This window comes from Rattus rattus, chromosome 13 (genome assembly GCF_011064425.1).
Source record: "Rattus rattus isolate New Zealand chromosome 13, Rrattus_CSIRO_v1, whole genome shotgun sequence".
Classification (NCBI taxonomy): Eukaryota; Metazoa; Chordata; class Mammalia; order Rodentia; family Muridae; genus Rattus; species Rattus rattus.
Window position 1 is genome coordinate 47986996 of NC_046166.1, and position 9238 is coordinate 47996233.

Here is a 9238-nt window from a genome sequence, read left to right on the forward strand (position 1 = left end):
ATATGGGTATTCCTCCCCATCCATCCCCCTTATTGCCCCGCATATTCCCTAGCACTGGGGGTCCAACCTTGGTAGGACCAAGGACTTCCCCTTCCATTGGTGCCCCAACAAGGCTATTGTCTGCTACATATGCAGTTGGACCCCAGGGTCAGTCTGTGTATAGTTTTTGGGTAGTGGTTTAGTCCCTTGAAGCTCTGGTTGGATGGCATTGTTGTTCTTATGGGGTTGCAAGCACCTTCAACTCTTTCAATACTTCTTCTAATTGCCCCCAAGGAGGTCCTGCTCTCAGTGCGGTCCTTTGCTGCTAGCATTGACCTCTGTATTGGACATGCTCTGGATGTGTCTCTCTGGAGTGATCTATATCCGATCCCTTTCAGTATGCATTTTTTAACTTCATCAATCTTATCTAGTTATGGTGGCTGTATATATATATAGGCCACATGTAGGGCAGGCTCTGAATGGTCGTTCCTTCAGTCACTGCTCTAAACTTTGCTTCCATATGCTCCTATGGATAATTTTTTCCCCTTTTAAGAAGGAGTAGGAGCATCTGCATTTTGGCCATCCTTCTTCTTGAGCTTCCTGTGGTCTGTGGATTGCATCTTGGGTAATTCAAGATTTTGGGCTAATATCCACTTATCAATGAGTGCATACCAAGTGTGTTTTTTTCTGTGATTGGGTGATATTTTCTAGTACATTGCATTTGCATATAAATTTAATGAAATTATTGTTTTTGATAGCTGAGTAGTACCCCATTGTGTAGATGTACCACATTTTCTGTATCCATTCCTCTGTTGAAAGGCATCTGGGTTCTTTCCAGCTTCTGGCTATTATAAATAAGGCTGCTATAAAAATAGTGGAGCATGTGTCTTTGTTGTATGTTGGGGCATCTTTTGGGTATATGCCCAAGAGAGGTATAGCTGGGTCCTCAGGTACTTCAATGTCCAATTTTCTGAGGAAACTCCAGACTGATTTCCAGAGTGGTTGTACCAGTCTGCAATCCCACCAACAATGGAAGAGTGTTCCTCTTCCTCCACATCCTCACCAGCATCTGCTGTCACCTGAGTTTTTTATCTTAGCCATTCTGACTGGTGTGAGGTGGAATCTCAGGGTTGTTTTGATTTGCATTTCCCTGATGACTAAGGATGTTGAACATTTCTTTAGGTGCTTTTTGGTCATTCGATATTCCTCAGCTGAGAATGTTTTGTTTAGCTCTGTACCCCATCTGTAATAGGGTTATTTGGCTCTCTGGAGTCTAACTTCTTGAGTTCTTTGTATATTTTGGATATTAGCCCTTTATCAGATGTAGGATTAGTAAAGATCTTTTCCTAATCTGTTGGTTGCCGTTTTGTGTCTGTTGCCTTACAGAAGCTTTGCAGTTTTATGAGGTACCATTTGTTGATTCTTGATCTTAGAGTATAAGCTAATGGGATTTTGTTCAGTAAATTTTCTCCAGTGCCCATGCGTTCGAGACTCTTTCCCACTTTTTCTTCTATTAGTGTAAGTGTATCAGGTTTGATGTGGAGGTCCTTGATCCACTTGGACTTAACCTTTGTACAGGGTGATGAGAATGGATCGATTTGCATTCTTCTACGTGCTGACCTCCAGTTAAACCAGTACAATTTGTTGAAAATGCTTTCTTCCTTCCATTGGATGGTTTTAACTCCTTTGTTGAAGAGCAAGTGACAATATGTGTGTGGGTTCATTTCTGGGTCTTCAATTCTGTTCCACTGTCTATCTGCCTGTCACTATACCAATATCATACAGTTTTTATGAATATTGCTCTGTAATACTGTTTGAAGTCATGGATGGTGATTCCCCCAGACGTTATTTTATTGTTGAGTATAGTTTTAGCTATCCTGGGTTTTTTGTTATTCCAAATGAATTTGCAAATTACTCTATCTCTATAAAGAATAGAGTAAGAATTTTGATGGAGATTGCATTGAATCTGTAGATTGCTTTTGGAAAAATGACCATCTTTACTATATTAATCCTACAATCCATGAGCATGGAAGATCTTTCCATCTTCTGAGATCTTCCTCAATTCCTTTCTTCGGAGATTTGAAGTTCTTGTCATACAGATCTTTCACTTGTTTGGTTAAAGTCACACCAAGATATTTTATATCATTTGGGTCTCTTGTAAAGAGTGTCATTTCCTTAATTTTTTTCTCAGCCTGTTTATCCTTTGAGTAGAGGAAGGCTACTGATTAGTTTGAGTTAATTAGTTTGAGCCACTTTGCTGACGTTGTCTATCAGCTTTAGTAGTTCTCTGGTGGAACTTTTGGGATCACTTAAATATACTATCATATCATCTGCAAATAGTGATATTTTGATTTCTTCCTTTCCAATTTGTATCCCTTTGATCTCCTATCATTGTCTGATTGCTCTGGCTAGGACTTCGAGTACTATATTGAATAAGTAGGGAGAGAGTGGGCTGCCTTGTCTAGTCCCTGATTTTAGTGGGATTGCTTCAAGTTACTCTCCATTTAGTTTGATGTTACCTACTGATTTGCTGTATATTGCTTTTACTATGTTTAGATATGGGCCTTGAATTCCTGAGTTTTCCAGGATTTTATCATGAAGGGGTGTTGAATTTAGTCAAATGCTTTCTCAGCATCTAATGAAATGATTATGTGGTTCTTATCTTTGAGTTCGTTTATATAGTGGATTACATGGATGGATTTCTCTATATTAAACCATCCCTGCATCCCTGGGATGAAGCCTATTTGTTCATGATGGATGTTCGTTTTGATGTGGTCTTGGATTCAATTTGCAAGAATTTAACTGAATATTTTTGCATCAATATTCATAAGGGAAATTGGTCTGAAGGTCTCTTTCTTTGTTGTGCCTTTGTGTGATTTTGGTATAAGAGTAATTGTGACTTCATATAAGGAATTCGGTAGTGCTCCGTCTGTTTCTATTTTGTGGAATAGTTTGGACAGTATTGGTATGAGGTCTTCTATGAAGGTCTGATAGAATTCTGCACTAAACCCATCTGGTCCTGGGCTATTTTTGTTTGGGACACTTTTAATAACTGCTTCTATTTCTTTAGGGGTTATGGGATTGTTTAGATGGTTTATTTGCTCCTGATTTAATGTTGGTACCTGGTATCTCTCTAGAAAATTGTACATTTCCTCCAGATTTTACAATTTTGTTGAATATAGGCTTTTGTAGTAGGATCTGATGATTTTTTAAATTTCTTCAGATTCTGTTGTTATGTCTCCCTTTTCATTTCTGATTTTGTTAATTTGGATACAGTCTCTGTGACCTCTGGTTAGTCTGGCTAAGGGTTTATCTATCTTGTTGATTTTCTCAAAGAACCAGAGGCTGGTTTTGTTGATTCTTTGTATAGTCCTTTTCATTTCTACTTGGTTGATTTCAGCTCTGAGTTTGATTATTTCCTGCCTTCTACTCCTCTTCGGTTTATTTATTTCTTTTTGTTCTAGAGCTTTTAGGTATGCTGTCAAGCTACTGACATATGCTCTCTCCTGTTTCTTTTTGCAGGCACTCAGAGCTATGAGTTTTCCTCTTAGCACTGCTTTCATTGTTTCCCATAGTTTTGGGTATGTTGTACCTTCATTTTCATTAAATTCTAATAAGTCTTTAATTTCTTTCTTTATTTCTTCCTTGACCAAGTTGTCATTGAGTAGAACATTGTTCAACTTCCATGTATATGTGGGCTTTCTGTCATTATTGTTGTTATTGAAGACCAGTCGTAGTATGTGGTGATGATAGGATGCATGGGATAATTTTTATCTTCCTATATCTGTTGAGGCCTGTTTTGTGATTTATTATATGGTCAATTTTTGACAAGGTTCCATGAGGAGCTGAGAAGATGGTATATCCTTTTGATTTAGAATCTAATGTTCTACAAATGCCTGTTAAATCCATTTGGTTCATAACTCCTGTTCGTTTCTCTCCTTCCTTTGTTAACCCTCTTCTCTTGTGTTACTACTCCTATATATCTATATTCATGTCTATGTCTATGTCCATCTATATCTATCTGTATCATCTAGATAGATAGATAGATAGATAGATAGATAGATAGATAGATAGATAGATAGATAGATAGATAGATAGATAGATAGATATAGATAGAGATAAATATACCAAATTCACAAGAATTTGCTTGTTGTCTTAATGCATGATATCCTAGCTGACATAAAATAGATTTGTGGAGTTAGTACAACTTGTATTTTTGTGGTTAATGAAGTTGAACATTGTTCATGTTGGTTGGTATTTGGTCTTCATCTTTTGAGACTTCTGCTTATTTTATCAGCTTACCTATCTATTGGTTTCACAGCTTTCTTGGTTCTATTAAGTTTTTTTAGCTCTTTCTATATTTAGATATTGCTTCTTCTATTACATGAATGATTAACAGCATTTTTCTCTTACACTGTAGGCTGTATCTTCACTCAACTTGTTTTCTTGGTTGTATACAAGCATTCTTGTGATTGCCCCCACTTTTATTGAAAATAGGTTCTTTCTCACATAATGTATCCTGATCATGTTCTGTCTTCCCTCTATTCTTCACAGTCCCTCCTCACCTCCCCTCCCATTTGGGTCCATACCCTTTCTTTCTCTCATTAGAAAACAAACAGGATTCTAAGGATATAATAATAAAACAAAATATAATGAGAGATGAAAAACTAACATATTGAAATTGGAACTGAAATAACAAACAATCCAATAATAAGAAAGGAGCACAAGAAAATGCATAGCACAAGAAACATAGACCCATCCATTTTCACACTAAGGGATTCCATAAAAACACTAAACTGGAGTTATAATATATATGCCAAGGAACTGGAGAGACCCATGCAGGCTTTGATGCACAAGCCATCTTAATCTCATGAGGTCTCTCCTGTCATCATTATCTCCTGAGAACTGAAACCCTATTCAGAAAGTCTTTGTCTATGCTTGTTATATCTTTAAATGTTTTCCCCTCTAACAGTTTCAGAATTTCAGGATTTAAATAACGATCTTTGATTCATTTGGGATTGATCCTTATATGGGGTGAGAAACATGGATCTAGTTTCATGTTTTTACATTTGTATTCCAATTTTCTCAGAACCATTTGCTGAAGAAGCTACATTTCTCTACTGTATGATTTTGGTACATGTGTCAAAAATTGTGTGGCTAAGGCTACATGGGTTTATACCTGGGTCCTCTGTTCAACTTTTACTGATGTATATGTCTGTTTTTGTACAAGAACCATTCTGTTCCATAATTACTCTTTACTTTGGGTTGTTTTGCCTGCTCTGCCTGTTTGCGATTCCACATAAATTTTAATACTTTTAAATTATTATTTTGAAGAATAACATTGCAATGTTTATAAGGATTTCTTTGAATCTATGAGTTGACTTTGATTAGATAGCCATTTTTACACTAATAGTTCTCAATTCAGGAACATGGAAGATCTTCTCATTTTCTAGAGTATTTTTCAATTTCTCTCTTCGGTGTTTTAAAGTTTTTATTGTGTATGTCTTCTGCTTCCTTGGTGAGGTTTATTCCAATTTTGGTTAATTGTTTGGCTTGTTGAGAATATTATTAATAATATCATTTCCCTGATTTCTTTTACAATGTATTTGTGATTGTTATGAAAGTTACTGATTTTTGCCTGTGAATTTGTGTCCTGTAATTTTGCTTTTGTGTTTATTGGCTTTAACCGTTTCCTGGTTGAACATTTAGGGTTTCTTATATACAGAACCGTATATCCGCAAATAAAGATTATGTGTTTATTTCCTTCTCATCTCTATCACTTTGGTTTCTTTCACTTGTCTTAAAGTGTAATTCTTTAAGTTCTATATGGATTAAGAGTGAAATAGAGACTCTTGTCTTGCTCCACATTTTAGAGGAAATGATTTGCTATTTTAGCATATTTCATATAATGCTGGCTATTAGTTTCTCATACACAGCCTATATTACATTGAGATAGGTTCCTTCTATTCCTAGTCTCATTAGGGTTTTATCATAACTTAATGCTTGAGTTTTGCTAAAAACCTGTCCTATATCTATCGTGATAATCATGTTCTCCTTGAATAAATTATGTGCAGTATTGCACTTACTGATTTTATGTTAAACTACACATGTTCTTTTTGGTTAGATTCCTAATTGGGTTTAAACCTAATTTATTGCAACATTTTATATCTGTATTCATCAGGGACATCGACATAAAGTCAAGTTTTTTCAATTAGCAATTATCATGCCTTGAATAAACCTCATTGACTATGATACTGCCACTGCACAAAGCTAAGGTTTTTTTTTCTTCATGTTTTTGTTATTATTCTGTCTATATCTATATTTACATTAGAGGAGTATTAGCATCATAAAACATGGAGGATTCCTTCCCTTCCAGTTTTATGAAGTGGTAGTAGTGTTGGTTCATTTTAGTTGTGTGGTAGAATTCAATGATGACTCTATCTGGACATGGACCCTTCACTTGGGAAACTTCAAACTCATTGTTAGCTATAGGTCTATTTAAATTGTTTATTTTATTTAGAATTGACTTAGGTAGGCCATATGCCTCTACAGCTTCTTTTCCTCCTAGATTTTCCCATTTTGTGAACTATAAGGGTGCAGGATTTAATACATCAAATTGATTTTCTGAATTCCATTGATAGCTGTTGTAATGTCATTCCTTCCATATCTGATTTCATTCATTTGGGTCATTTTTTATATTTTCCCTGTTTGGATGAAGATTTGTTTATATTACACTTTTGATTAATGACGTTAGTTCTTAGTGATTTTTTGTTTCCATTTCAGTACACTTCGCTCTTTCTCGTTTTGTTCTGCTTTGTTCTCTATCTACTAATTTGAGGTTTCCCCTATCTTTTTTTTTCGGAGCTGGGGACCGAACCCAGAGCCCTGCGCTTGCTAGGCAAGCGCTCTACCACTGAACTAAATCCCTAACCCAGTTTCCCCTATCTTTTAGTGGCCATCTACTTTCAGGAATGAAATTCAGGCAGGAAACGTTTCTTTGTCGATGATGCTGGAGGTGGTGGTTGCTGTTTCATAAATTACATTTAGATTTCTAAGCTTAAAATATCAATAATTTTTTCTCAACCTATGGGTATTGAGAAATCTACATAATATGTGGCTATTCTCTGCTTCAGATGAAGACACCATCCAGGTTTTGCCCAAGTTGGTATTTATCTCAAGGATTGAGCCATCTCATGTTTCACTCATATTACAAAATAAAATCTGATCCCTAAATGGCATTGTGTACTGGGTCTTCCTTTGTGTTGGCTGTTGATTGGGGGCCAGGCATAATTCTTGCTAAGTGTCCATAGAGCAGCTAATGAAATGACAGTTTTATTATATTAGTTATGAAACATGCTTCTCTTTTATCCAGGCAGATATATGCCCTTTATCTTCAAAGACTGTTGACTATACTAACATCTATGAAAAGGTTGTAACAAAGACAGCAAAACAAGTGTAAGTGACAAGGCGCCTAGAGAATGGTTTTCAAACAAGTTATTGATTTCAGAGTAATGAGATGGGTTTCAGTACTCTTTACATAGAACTAGACCATCCAAAATAGGTGTCTCCTCTCTGCCACCACTGACAATGAAAATGCAGAACCAAAGGAATTCTGCCCCATGGACATATTAAGACTGATCCACCTAAACAGCATACCTATTGGTTCCACCTCCAGCTTACTGGATGCCACACCCTTTGCCTTACCCCACGTAACTCAATTCATTAACTAGGTGAAGGCACTACTAGAAATTTATCAATGAAGGCGTATCAGAAATAGGTTATAGTTTAGCATTTTTAAACCCGAAAGTTCAAAAGGTGATGTCAGAAGACATTTGAATTTGGAGTCAAGAAGAGCAAGCCTTACATACCTGGGTTATTCTCTAACCACTAAGTCATGTTTTTCCAAAGCTCATAGTCCTATTTATTTATTTATTTATTTATTTATTTATTTATTTATTTATTTTACCTTTTAGGGGTAAGTGCTTCTTCCTGCAAAAGCATATAGTTTAGGAGTAGTGAAATCTAGACTTCACAAGGCAAGACCAAAGTATGATGTAACCTTTTCTAAATTCTTACATAGAATCAAATCCAATGGCTTCCCTGCCCTTTGAGGGGAGACATGAGTAGAAACCATTATGCTCATTGCCATATACTCATTATTATATTGTTAGTTATAGCTTTTAAGACAGCAACAGAAGCAATAGTATTGATTAGCGTTTGTTAAGCAATAAATCTGTCTTTTAAAAAGAATTACTCCTGCAATTAAAATCATGCATCAGCAATTGTCCAGTAAAATATCAGGGGTTATTTTTAGTATAGGGCTCCTGAGAGACTAGGAAGTAGAAAAGTAGTTTCTGATGAATGGTAGAATACACTAGAGGAAGATTAGACTTTGTTCACCAGGAAGAATGAATTCTGCTTATCTCTGGGGGATTCTCAGACCTACACCTGGACTTACTGCTTCTCCCATTTACAAATCACAAAAGTAGCAATGACCCTCCTCCCCCCTACACACATACCTGCATTAACCTAAAGGGGGTTTCAATGTAACCACCGAAAGCCACATTCAGCATAAATGGGAGAAAGTTGATAAACTTCGTAGATCACTAAGAGATGACAGAAATACGATATTATTGCAAACTTTAACCTATTTCACAAAATGGGGGGGCAGGAAACTTGGAATATCTAGGAAATGAAATGCTCTGCTGTGTGATATAAATTTCTACTGTATACAACATAAAGATATGTGTAGCAGGAACAGCAGAGCTGCTTCGCGCAGCCGCAAAAGCATCTCCTGCAGAAGGACCTAATGGAGGACTGCCTGAAAGACCAAGGACTTCTGGTGCAGGCAATGCCAGCCAATCAGGAACTGACGTTTAGAAGAGATGCTTTCTTTGGACCAATGGAGACATGGGTGGAGGGTATTAAAGGAGCTTGGAGCAGTGTTTGGAGAGCTTGCTGTGCTGATTCTCACCAACCCGTGGAGTCTGTCTTATCGCGAAACCCTAAGGTCAGGCAGTGAGTAGTCCAGGGCACAGGAAATAGGCATGGACAGATCTCAAATATAGTATATTCAAAAAAGATAGTTATTGTATGGGATGCACATTAAAAAAGTATAACTTTTTCATGGAAATGGTGTATATTATAAAGATAATTCAAATGGAAAGTAACTAAAGCTAGATACTTATAAAATTATTAGCATTATAGTTCTTCTAAAAATGATGCATATTTTGAATATATAAGAGAAAAGGTCATGTAT

The 9238-nt window shown here is 36.3% G+C and overlaps 1 pseudogene; it reads right to left on the bottom strand.

The window, feature by feature from the left end:
• Window positions 1-6119: 6119 nt before the first annotated feature.
• Window positions 6120-6251, bottom strand: LOC116915155 (annotated as a pseudogene).
• Window positions 6252-9238: the final 2987 nt, after the last annotated feature.